Genomic DNA, 10,550 nt, shown 5'->3' on the forward strand with positions numbered 1-10,550 from the left:
TGTAAAATACTATACCTGTGTACTGTACTATAAAATCCCTCCTGGCCAAAGACTCCAAAATCCTTTTCCCTGTAAAGGGTTAAGAAGCTCAGGTAACCTGGCTGGCATCTGACCTAAAGGACCAATAAGGGGACAAGATACTTTCAAATCTTGGTGGGGGGAAGATTTTTTTGTGCTCTTTGTTTTGGGGGAAAGTTCGCTCTTGGGACTGAGAGGGACCAGACATCAATCCAGGCTCTCCAAATCTTTCTGAACAAGTCTCTCATATTTCAAACTTGTAAGTGAACAGCCAGGCAGCGCGTGTTAGTTTTATCTGTGTTTTCTCAACTTGTAAATGTACCTTTTTACTAGGGTGTTTACCTCTGTTTGCTGTAACTTTGAACCTAAGGCTAGAGGGAGTTCCTCTGGGCTCTTTAAGTTTGATTACCCTGTAAAGTTATTTTCCATCCTGATTTTACAGAAATGATTTTTACCTTTTTCTTTAATTAAAAGCCTTCTTTTTAAGAACCTGATTGATTTTTCCCTGTTTTTTAGATCCAAGGGGGTTGGATCTTGATCCACCAGGAGTTGGTGGGAGGAAGGAGGGGGGATGGTTAATTTCTCCTTGTTTTAAGATCCAAGGGTTTGGATCTGTATTCACCAGGGAATTGGTGAAGAGTCTCTCAAGGCTACCCAGGGAAGGGAATTAGCACATTGGGAGTGGTGGCAGCAGACCAGATCTAAGCTGGTAGTTAAGCTTAGAAGTTTTCATGCAGGCCCTCACATCTGTATCCTAAAGTTCAGAGTGGAGAAGGAGCCTTGACATGGTGGCAGAGCGGTGGGATCATTTTAAACCAAAAGCCAGTAAGATTTTTTTTCTCCTTTCTAGCTGCTTGAAAAGCGGAGCTGAAGGTAGATGCATATCTTATCTCTCCTTGCCTAAATGCAGAGGTGTTAAGTTTTTTTTAACATGGGTCTTTGTTAAGAGAAGGGTTCAATCAGTGAGCAAACAGCTGGTAAAAGGAATTTACAAGCTGAATTGGTTTTTTTTCTTTCTACCTCTCGGGGTTAGCTAGTTAGAAAGTCTCTGTTACCTAAGCAGCCCTGAGCTGAGTGCATCCCAGTTTCAGTGAACTGCAGAGGGGTGTGGCCCAGCACAAGAAAACAGAAAAATGACTACCAGTGAAGCAGCTAACAAACTAGAACTGGCCAGACTAGAAGCAGAAGAAAATGAAAAGAAACATCAGAGACTGCTCCAGTTAAAAAAACTCGAGAAAGAAGCTGATGAGAGAGCTATGGAGCAGAGAGAAAAAGATATGGAGGAGAGAGAAAGAGAGAGGAAGCATGAACTGGAATTAGCAAGGGCTAGGCAGAATAATCCAGCCAACCCTAGCAACCCCTCTCCAGGTACCGCTTCCCATCCCAGAAAATTCCCCACCTACAAGGCAGGCAATGATACTGAGGCCTTCTTAGAAAATTTTGAAAGGGCCTGCCTTGGGTACAGCATCACTACAGACCAGTACATGGTAGAACTGAGGTCACAGCTCAGTGGACCCTTAGCAGAGGTGGCGGCTGAAATGCCTAAGAAACACATGAACAGTTATGAACTTTTTAAAAACAAGACCACAATCAGAATGGGACTAACACCTGAACATGCCCGTCGGTGGTTCAGAGCCCTAAGGTGAAACCCAAATGTGTCATTTACCCGACATGCCTACCACACTGGGAAAAATTGGAATGCCTGGATATCAGGAGCAAATGTTAAATCTACGGAAGAGTTGCCCTTCCTAATGCAAATGGAGCAGTTTTTAGAGGGTGGTTCCTGAGGAAATAAAAAGGTACATCCTAGATGGGAAGCCCAAAACTGTAACCGAGGCAGGGGAGATTGGAGCCAAATGGGTGGAGGGGCAGAAAAGAAAAAAACTAGTAGCAGTTGAAGCGAATATCAGAAGGGGCAACCCGAAACAAAACTTTACCACCGGGGACAACCCAAAACCCCACCTACATCCCAAGGGAAACCCCAGACGCCTTCTCACCCCACCACACCAGTCTCCACCAACCAACATCGCCCCGGTGATTCCTTAGCAGGGCGATGTTTTAAATGTAATGAACTGGGACATAAAATAGCCCACTGCCCCAAGAACCCCAACCGATTACAGTTCATTACACCACAATCACAGCAAAGATCCCCAGGCCCAGATGCCTCTCTCATACCCTCGGAGCGAAGGGAAACCTTGAGAGTGGGCAGAAAGAAGGTTATCGCTTGGAGGGACACTGGGGCACAAGTGTCGACAATCCACCAATCCCTAGTAGACACCAAACTCATCAACCCGGATGCTCCAGTGACAATTCAACCCTTCATGTCACACTCTGTAACCTTGCCTACAGCCAAGTTACATGTCCAGTACAAGGGCTAGTCAGGAATGTGGACTTTTGCAGTCTATGACAATTATCCCATCCCCATGCTGCTGGGGGAAGACTTGGCCAACCATGTGAAGCTAGCCAAGAGGGTGGGAATGGTCACCTGCAGCCAGGCTAAGCAAGCTTTCACACCCATCCCTGTTCCTGAGCCGTCCACCAGGGCCCCATCTGTGTTACCAGAGACCCAGACAGAGGTGGTGGAACCGGATCCCCTGCCAACGACTGCAACAGCCGTAGTGGATCCAATACCAGAGACCCAGCCAAAGCCAGTCCCAGAACCGGAACTGGCAAAACAACCAGCACCAGAACAGTTGCCAGCACTGAATACAGCGTTTGCAAATCCGTCTACAACTCCAATACCAGAGGGCACCAGCGAGTCTGAACTGGCAGAAGAAGCAGATAACTCTACCCAAGAGGCTCAGCCAGAGCCTGAAATACCACATAGTGCACCAGCGGACAGCGGTTCACAGTCAATGGGAACAGCCCCAGCACCTGCATCACTTCCAGAGGGACCAAGCCCCAGTCCACAGTCCAAGGAGGAACTGATGTCTCCAGCATCAAGGGAACAGTTCCAGGCCAAGCAGGAAGCAGGTGACAGCCTTCAGAAAGCTTGGGCGGCGGCACGGAGCACCCCACCGCCTCTCAGCTCTTCTAACCGATCCCGGTTTGTTGTAAAACAAGGACTTTTATACAAGGAGACTCTTTCTGGTGGGCACCAGGAAGACTGACATCCTCAACCGACAGTTGGTAGTTCCCACTAAGTATCGGGTAAAGCTCTTGAGCTTAGCCCATGATCATCCCAGTGGCCATTCTGGGGTGAACAGAACCAAAGACCGGTTGGGGAAGTCCTTCCACTGGGAGGGAATGGGCAAGGACGTTGCTAATTATGTCCGGTCTTGTGAGGTGTGCCAACGAGTGGGAAAGCCCCAAGACCAGGTCAAAGCCCCTCTCCAGCCACTACCCATAATTGAGGTCCCATTTCAGCAAGTATCTGTGGATATTCTGGGTCCTTTCCCAAAGAAGACCCCAGAGGAAAGCAGTACATACTGACTTTCCTGGATTTTGCTACCCGATGGCCGGAAGCAGTACCCTTAAGCAACACCAGGGCTAAAAGTGTGTGCCAGGCATTAACAGACATTTTTGCCAGGGTAGGTTGGCCCTCCGACATCCTTACAGATTCGGGAACTAATTTCCTGGCAGGGACCATGAAAAACCTGTGGGAAGCTCATGGGGTGAATCACTTGGTTGCCACTCCGTACCACCATCAAACCAATGGCCTGGTGGAGAGGTTTAATGGAACTTTGGGGGCCATGATACATAAATTCGTAAATGAACACTCCAATGATTACAACAAGGAGTCTGGTGGCACCTTAAAGACTAACAGATTTATTTGGGCATGAGCTTTCGTGAGTAAAAACCTCACTTCTTCGGATGCATAGAGTGAAAGTTACAGATGCAGGCATTATATACTGACACATGGAGAGCAGGGAGTTACTTCACAAGTGGAGAACCAGTGTTGACAGGGCCAATTCAATCAGGGTGGATGTAGTCCACTCCCAATAATAGATGAGGAGGTGTCAATTCCAGGAGAGGAAAAGCTGCTTCTGTAGTGAGCCAGCCACTCCCAGTCCCTATTCAAGCCCAGATTAATGGTGTTGAATTTGCAAATGAATTTTAGTTCTGCTGTTTCTCTTTGAAGTCTGTCTCTGAAGTTTTTTTGTTCAATGATAGTGACTTTTAAATCTGTAATAGAATGACCAGGGAGATTGAAGTGTTCACTTACTGGCTTGTGTATGTTCATCTATTATTGGGAGTGGACTACATCCACCCTGATTGAATTGGCCCTGTCAACACTGGTTCTCCACTTGTGAAGTAACTCCTTGCTCTCCATGTGTCAGTATATAATGCCTGCATCTGTAACTTTCACTCTATGCATCCGAAGAAGTGAGGTTTTTACTCACGAAAGCTTATGCCCAAATAAATCTGTTAGTCTTTAAGGTGCCACCAGACTCCTTGTTGTTTTTGTAGATACAGACTAACACGGCTACCCCCTGATACTTGACACCATGCAAGGCACTAAATTTAGCCGTATGGAGTGGAAATCCATCAACCTCAACAAAAAACTTGCACAGATACAGACAGACATCATCTTCCTCTCCAAATGCAAACAGATGGATATCATACCAAAAGGACTGAAGGTAAAAAAATCCATTGCAATCAACATACTACACTGACTATGGTGAGAGACTGTGCCACACACTCTCAAAGAAACTGAGGAACCACCTGATCAGCATCCTGTACAGCAGACAGGAGAAGATCAAGAATGAGCTCTCAGAACTGGAGACTCTCATACAATACCAACCTTCCACACAAACTTCCACGTGGCTGGACTTTACAAAAATGAGACAAGCCATTTACAATGCACATTTCACTTCTCTACAGAGGAAAAAGGACTGTAAGCTATCTAAACTAATACCTGCCACTAGGGGCTATAACAATTGTACCCTCAACTCATCTAACAACATTGTCAATCTTTCCAACCACACACTTAGCCCAGCAGAAGAGTCTGTCCTATCTCGGGGACTCTCTTTCTGTCCCACCATCCCCATGAACATGATACAGTTCTGCGGTGATCTGGAAGCCTACTTTCCTCGTCTCCGACTCAAGGAATATTTTCAACGCACCACTGAACAGTGCACTGACCCACAGGAACCCTCCTACCAACACTACAAGAAGAAGAACTCTGCATGGACTCCTCCTGACGGTCGAAATGACAGACTGGACCTCTACATAGAGTGTTTCCGCAGACGTGCACAGGCTGAAATTGTGGACAAACGACATCACTTGTCCCATAACCTCAGCCGTACAGAACGCAATGCCATCCACAGCCTCAGGAACAACTCTGACATTATCATCAAAGGGGCTGACAAAGGAGGTGTTGTAGTCATAATGAACAGGTCAGATTATGAACAGGAGGCTGCCAGGCAACTCTCCAAGACCACATTCTACAGGCCACTATCCTCTGATCCCACTGAGGAATACCATAAGAAACTACACCATCTGCTCAAGAAACTCCCAGCTACAGTACGGGAACAAATCTACATGGACACCCCCCCAGAACCCCGACCAGGGGTATTCTATCTGCTACCCAAGATCCATAAACCTGGAAACCCTGGACGCCCCATCATCTCAGGCATTGGTACTCTGACAGCAGGATTATCTGGCTATTTGGACTCTCTCCTCAGACCTTATGCTACCAGCACTCCCAGCTATCTTCGAGACACCACCGACTTCCTGAGGAAACTACAATGCATTGATGTTCTTCCTGAAAACACCATCCTGGCCACCATGGATGTAGAAGCACTTTATACCAATATTCCACATTAGGATGGACTACAAGCTGTCAGGAACAGTATCCCTGATGAGGCCACAGCAAGCCTGGTGGCTGAGCTTTGTGACTTTGTCCTCACCCACAACCACTTCAGATTTGGGGACACTTATACCTTCAAGTCAGTGGCACTGCTATGGGTACCCGCATGGCCCCACAGTATGCCAACATTTTTATGGCTGACTTAGAACAACACTTCCTCAGCTCTCGTCCCCTAGTGCCCCACCTCTACTTGTGCTACATTGATGACATCTTCATCATATGGACCCACGGAAAGGAGGCCCTTGAAGAATTCCACCTGGACTTCAACAATTTCCACCCTACCATCAACCTCAGCCTGGACCAGTCCACACAAGAGATCCACTTCCTGGACACTACAGTACAAATAATTGATGGTCACATAAACACCACCCTATACCGGAAACCTACTGACCGCTACACGTACCTACATGCCTCCAGCTTCCATCCAAGACACATCACACGATCCATTGTCTACAGCCAAGCCCTAAGATACAACCGAATTTGCTCCAACCCCTCAGACAGAGACAAACACCTACAAGATCTTTATCAAGCATTCGTAAAACTACAATACCCACCTGGGGAAGTGAGGAAACAGATTGACAGAGCAAGACGGGTACCCAGAAATCACCTACTACAGGACAGGCCCAACAAGGACAATAACAGAACACCACTGGCCATCACATACAGCCCCCAGCTAAAACCTCTCCAGCACATTATCCACGATCTACAACCTATCCTGGAAAATGATCCCTCACTCTCACAGACCTTGGGAGGCAGGCCAGTCCTCGCTTACAGACAACCCCCCAACCTGAAGCAAATACTCACCAGCAACTACACACCACACCACAGAAACACCAACCCAGGAAGTATCCCTGTAACAAACCTCGTTGCCTACTCTGTCCCCATATCTACTCTGGCAACAGCATCAGAGGACCCAACCACATCAGCCACACCATCAAGGGCTCATTCACCTGCACATCCACTAATGTCTTATATGCCATCATGTGCCAGCAATGCCCCTCTGCCATGTACATTGGCCAAACCGGACAGTCCCTCCGCAAAAGAATAAATGGACACAAATCAGACATCAGGAATGGTAACATACACAAGCCAGTAAGTGAACACTTCAATCTCCCTGGTCATTCTATTACAGATTTAAAAGTCACTATCATTGAACAAAAAAACGTCAGAAACAGACTTCAAAGAGAAACAGCAGAACTAAAATTCATTTGCAAATTCAACACCATTAATCTGGGCTTGAATAGGGACTGGGAGTGGCTGGCTCACTACAGAAGCAGCTTTTCCTCTCCTGGAATTGACACCTCCTCATCTATTATTGGGAGTGGACTACATCCACCCTGATTGAATTGGCCCTGTCAACACTGGTTCTCCACTTGTGAAGTAACTCCCTGCTCTCCATGTGTCAGTATATAATGCCTGCATCTGTAACTTTCACTCTATGCATCCGAAGAAGTGAGGTTTTTACTCACGAAAGCTCATGCCCAAATAAATCTGTTAGTCTTTAAGGTGCTACCAGACTCCTTGTTGTTTTTGTAGATACAGACTAACACGGCTACCCCCTGATACTTGACTCCAATGATTGGGACCTAGTGTTGCAGCAGTTGCTTTTTGCCTACAGGGCTGTACCACATCCCAGTTTAGGGTTTTCACCATTTGAACTTGTGTATGGCCGCGAGGTTAAGGGGCCATTACAGTTGGTGAAGCAGCAATGGGAGGGGTTTACGCCTTCTCCAGGAACTAACATTCTAGATTTTGTAAGCAACCTACAAAGCACCTCCGACACTCTTTAGCCCTTGCTAAAGAAAACCTAAAGAATTCTCAGGAAGAGCAAAAGGCCTGGTATGATAAACAGTCCAGAGAACAGTCCTTCAAAGTAGGAGACCAAGTCATGGTCTTAAAGGTGCTCCAGGCCCATAAAATTGAAGCATCGTGGGAAGGACCATTCACGGTCCAGGAGCGCCTAGGAGCTGTTAACTATCTCATAGCCTCCTCCACCTCCAACATAAAGCCTAAGGTATACCATGTTAATTCTCTTAAGCCCTTTTATTCCAGAGAATTAAATGTTTGCCAGTTTACAGCCCAGGAAACAGATGACGCGGAGTGGCCTGAAGGTGTCTACTACGAAGGAAAAAGGGATGGTGGCGTGGAAGAGGTAAACCTCTCAGTGACCCTTGGACGTTTGCAGTGACAGCAGATCAAGGACCTGTGCACAAGCTTTGCACCAATTTTCTCAGCCACTCCAGGACGGACTGAACGGGCATACCACTCCATTGACACAGGTAATGCTCACCCAATTAGAACCCCACCCTACCGGGAGTCACCTCATGCCCAAACTGCTATACAAAGGGAGATCCAGGACATGCTACAGATGGGTATAATCCACCCCTCTAATAGTGCATGGGCATCTCCAGTGGTTCTAGTTCCCAAACCAGATGGGGAAATATGCTTTTGCGTGGACTAATGTAAGCTAAATGCTGTAACTCGTCCTGACAACTATCCAATGCCACACACAGATGAGCTATTGGAGAAATTGGGACATGCCCAATTCATCTCTACTTTAGACTTAACCAAAGGGTACTAGCAAGTACCACTAGATGAACCTGCTAAGGAAAGGTCAGCCTTCGTCACCTAGGCAGGGGTGTATAAATTCAATGTACTCCCTTTCAGGTTGCGAAATGCACCCGCCACCTTCCAAAGACTTGTAGATGGTCTCCTAGCGGGATTGGGAGAATCTGCAGTTGCCTACCTCGATGATGTGGCCATTTTTTCTGATTCATGGACAGAACACCTGGAGCACCTGGAAAAAGTCTTCGAGCGCATCCAGCAGGCAGGACTAACTTTTAAGGCTAAAAAGTGTCAAATAGGCCAAAACAGAGTGACTTACCTGGGGCACCTGGTGGGTCAAGAAACTATAAATCCCCTACAGGCCAAAGTGGATGCTATCCAAAAGTGGCCGGTTCCAAAGTCTAAGAAACAGGTCCAATCCTTCTTAGGCTTGGCCGGATATTATAGGTGATTTGTACCACACTACAGCCAAATCGCCGCCCCACTGACAGACCTAACCAGAAAGAAACAGCCAAATGCAGTTCAGTGGACTGATGAGTGTCAAAAGGCCTTTAACCAGCTTAAGGCGACACTCATGTCTGACCCTGTGCTAAGGACCCCAGCCTTTGACAAACTGTTCCTAGTAACCACAGATGCGTCCGAGCGGGGCGTGGGAGCAGTTTTAATGCAGGAAGGACCGGATCAAGAATTCCATCCTGTCGTGTTTCTCAGCAAGAAACTGTCTAAGAGGGAAAGCCACTGGTCAATCAGCGAAAAGGAATGCTACGCCATTGTGTACGCGCTGCAAAGCTACGCCCATACGTTCGGGGACGGCGTTTCCAACTACAAACAGACCATGCTGCGCTACAGTGGCTTCGTACCGCCAAGGGAAATAACAAAAAACTTCTTCGGTGGAGTTTAGCTCTCCAAAATTTTGATTTTGAAATACAACACATTTCAGGGGCTTCTAACAAAGTGGCTGATGCACTCTCCCGGGAAAGTTTCCCAGAATCAACTGGTTAAAAATTGTTCTTGGAATGTGGGACATATTGTTAGTTTTTATATAATCAGTAGTATGTCTAAAGGTGCATGTGTCTTATTAACTCTGTTTTCTCCTAAAGCTCCAGGAAGAAATCACAGCCAGTGTGGAACCGGCTGTCCAACACTATCTGTGATTTGGGGGGGCGTGTCATGACTATAAAGGGAAGGGTAACAGCTGTCCTGTGTACAATACTATAAAATCCCTCCTGGCCAAAGACTCCAAAATCCTTTTACCTGTAAAGGGTTAAGAGGCTCAGGTAACTTGGCTGACACCTGACCCAAAGGACCAATAAAGGGACAAGATACTTTCAAATCTTGGTGGGGGGAAGGCTTTTGTTTGTGCTCTTTGTTTTTGGGGAAAGTTCGCTCTTGGGACTAAGAGGGACCAGACATCAATCCAGGCTCTCCAAATCTTTCTGAACAAGTCTCTCATATTTCAAACTTGTAAGTAAACAGCCAGGCAAGGCATGTTAGTTTTATCTTTGTTTTCTCAACTTGTAAATGTACCTTTTTACTGGGGTGTTTAGCTCTGTTTGCTGTAACTTTGAATCTAAGGCTAGAGGGAGTTCCTCTGGGCTCTTTAAGTTTGATTACCCTATAAAGTTATTTTCCACCCTGATTTTACAGAAATGATTTTTACCTTTTTCTTTAATTAAAAGCCTTCTTTTTAAGAACCTGATTGATTTTCCCTGTTTTTTAGATCCAAGGGGGTTGGATCTTGATCCACCAGGAGTTGGTGGGAGAGAGGAGGGGGGATGGTTAATTTCTCCTTGTTTTAAGATCCAAGGGGTTTGGATCTGTATTCACCAGGGAATTGGTGAAGAGTCTCTCAAGGCTACCCAGGGAAGGGAATTAGCACATTGGGAGTGGTGGCAGCAGACCAGATCTAAGCTGGTAGTTAAGCTTAGAAGTTTTCATGCAGGCCCCCACATCTGTACCCTAAAGTTCAGAGTGGGGAAGGAGCCTTGACAGACGGTAATAAGATGAGAGATTAAACTGGCAGCATTGAGGGGGAGTTGTTGCAAAGAGGAGGCAGTGAGGTCTAAGGGAGAGTGCACTGGCCTGGGAGCCAGTCTGCAGCTGGGCAAAACAGTGGTTGGGTAGAAAAGCAGGACAATGCAATCCCCCAAGGAAC

This window comes from Malaclemys terrapin, chromosome 21 (assembly GCF_027887155.1).
Source record: "Malaclemys terrapin pileata isolate rMalTer1 chromosome 21, rMalTer1.hap1, whole genome shotgun sequence".
Classification (NCBI taxonomy): Eukaryota; Metazoa; Chordata; order Testudines; family Emydidae; genus Malaclemys; species Malaclemys terrapin.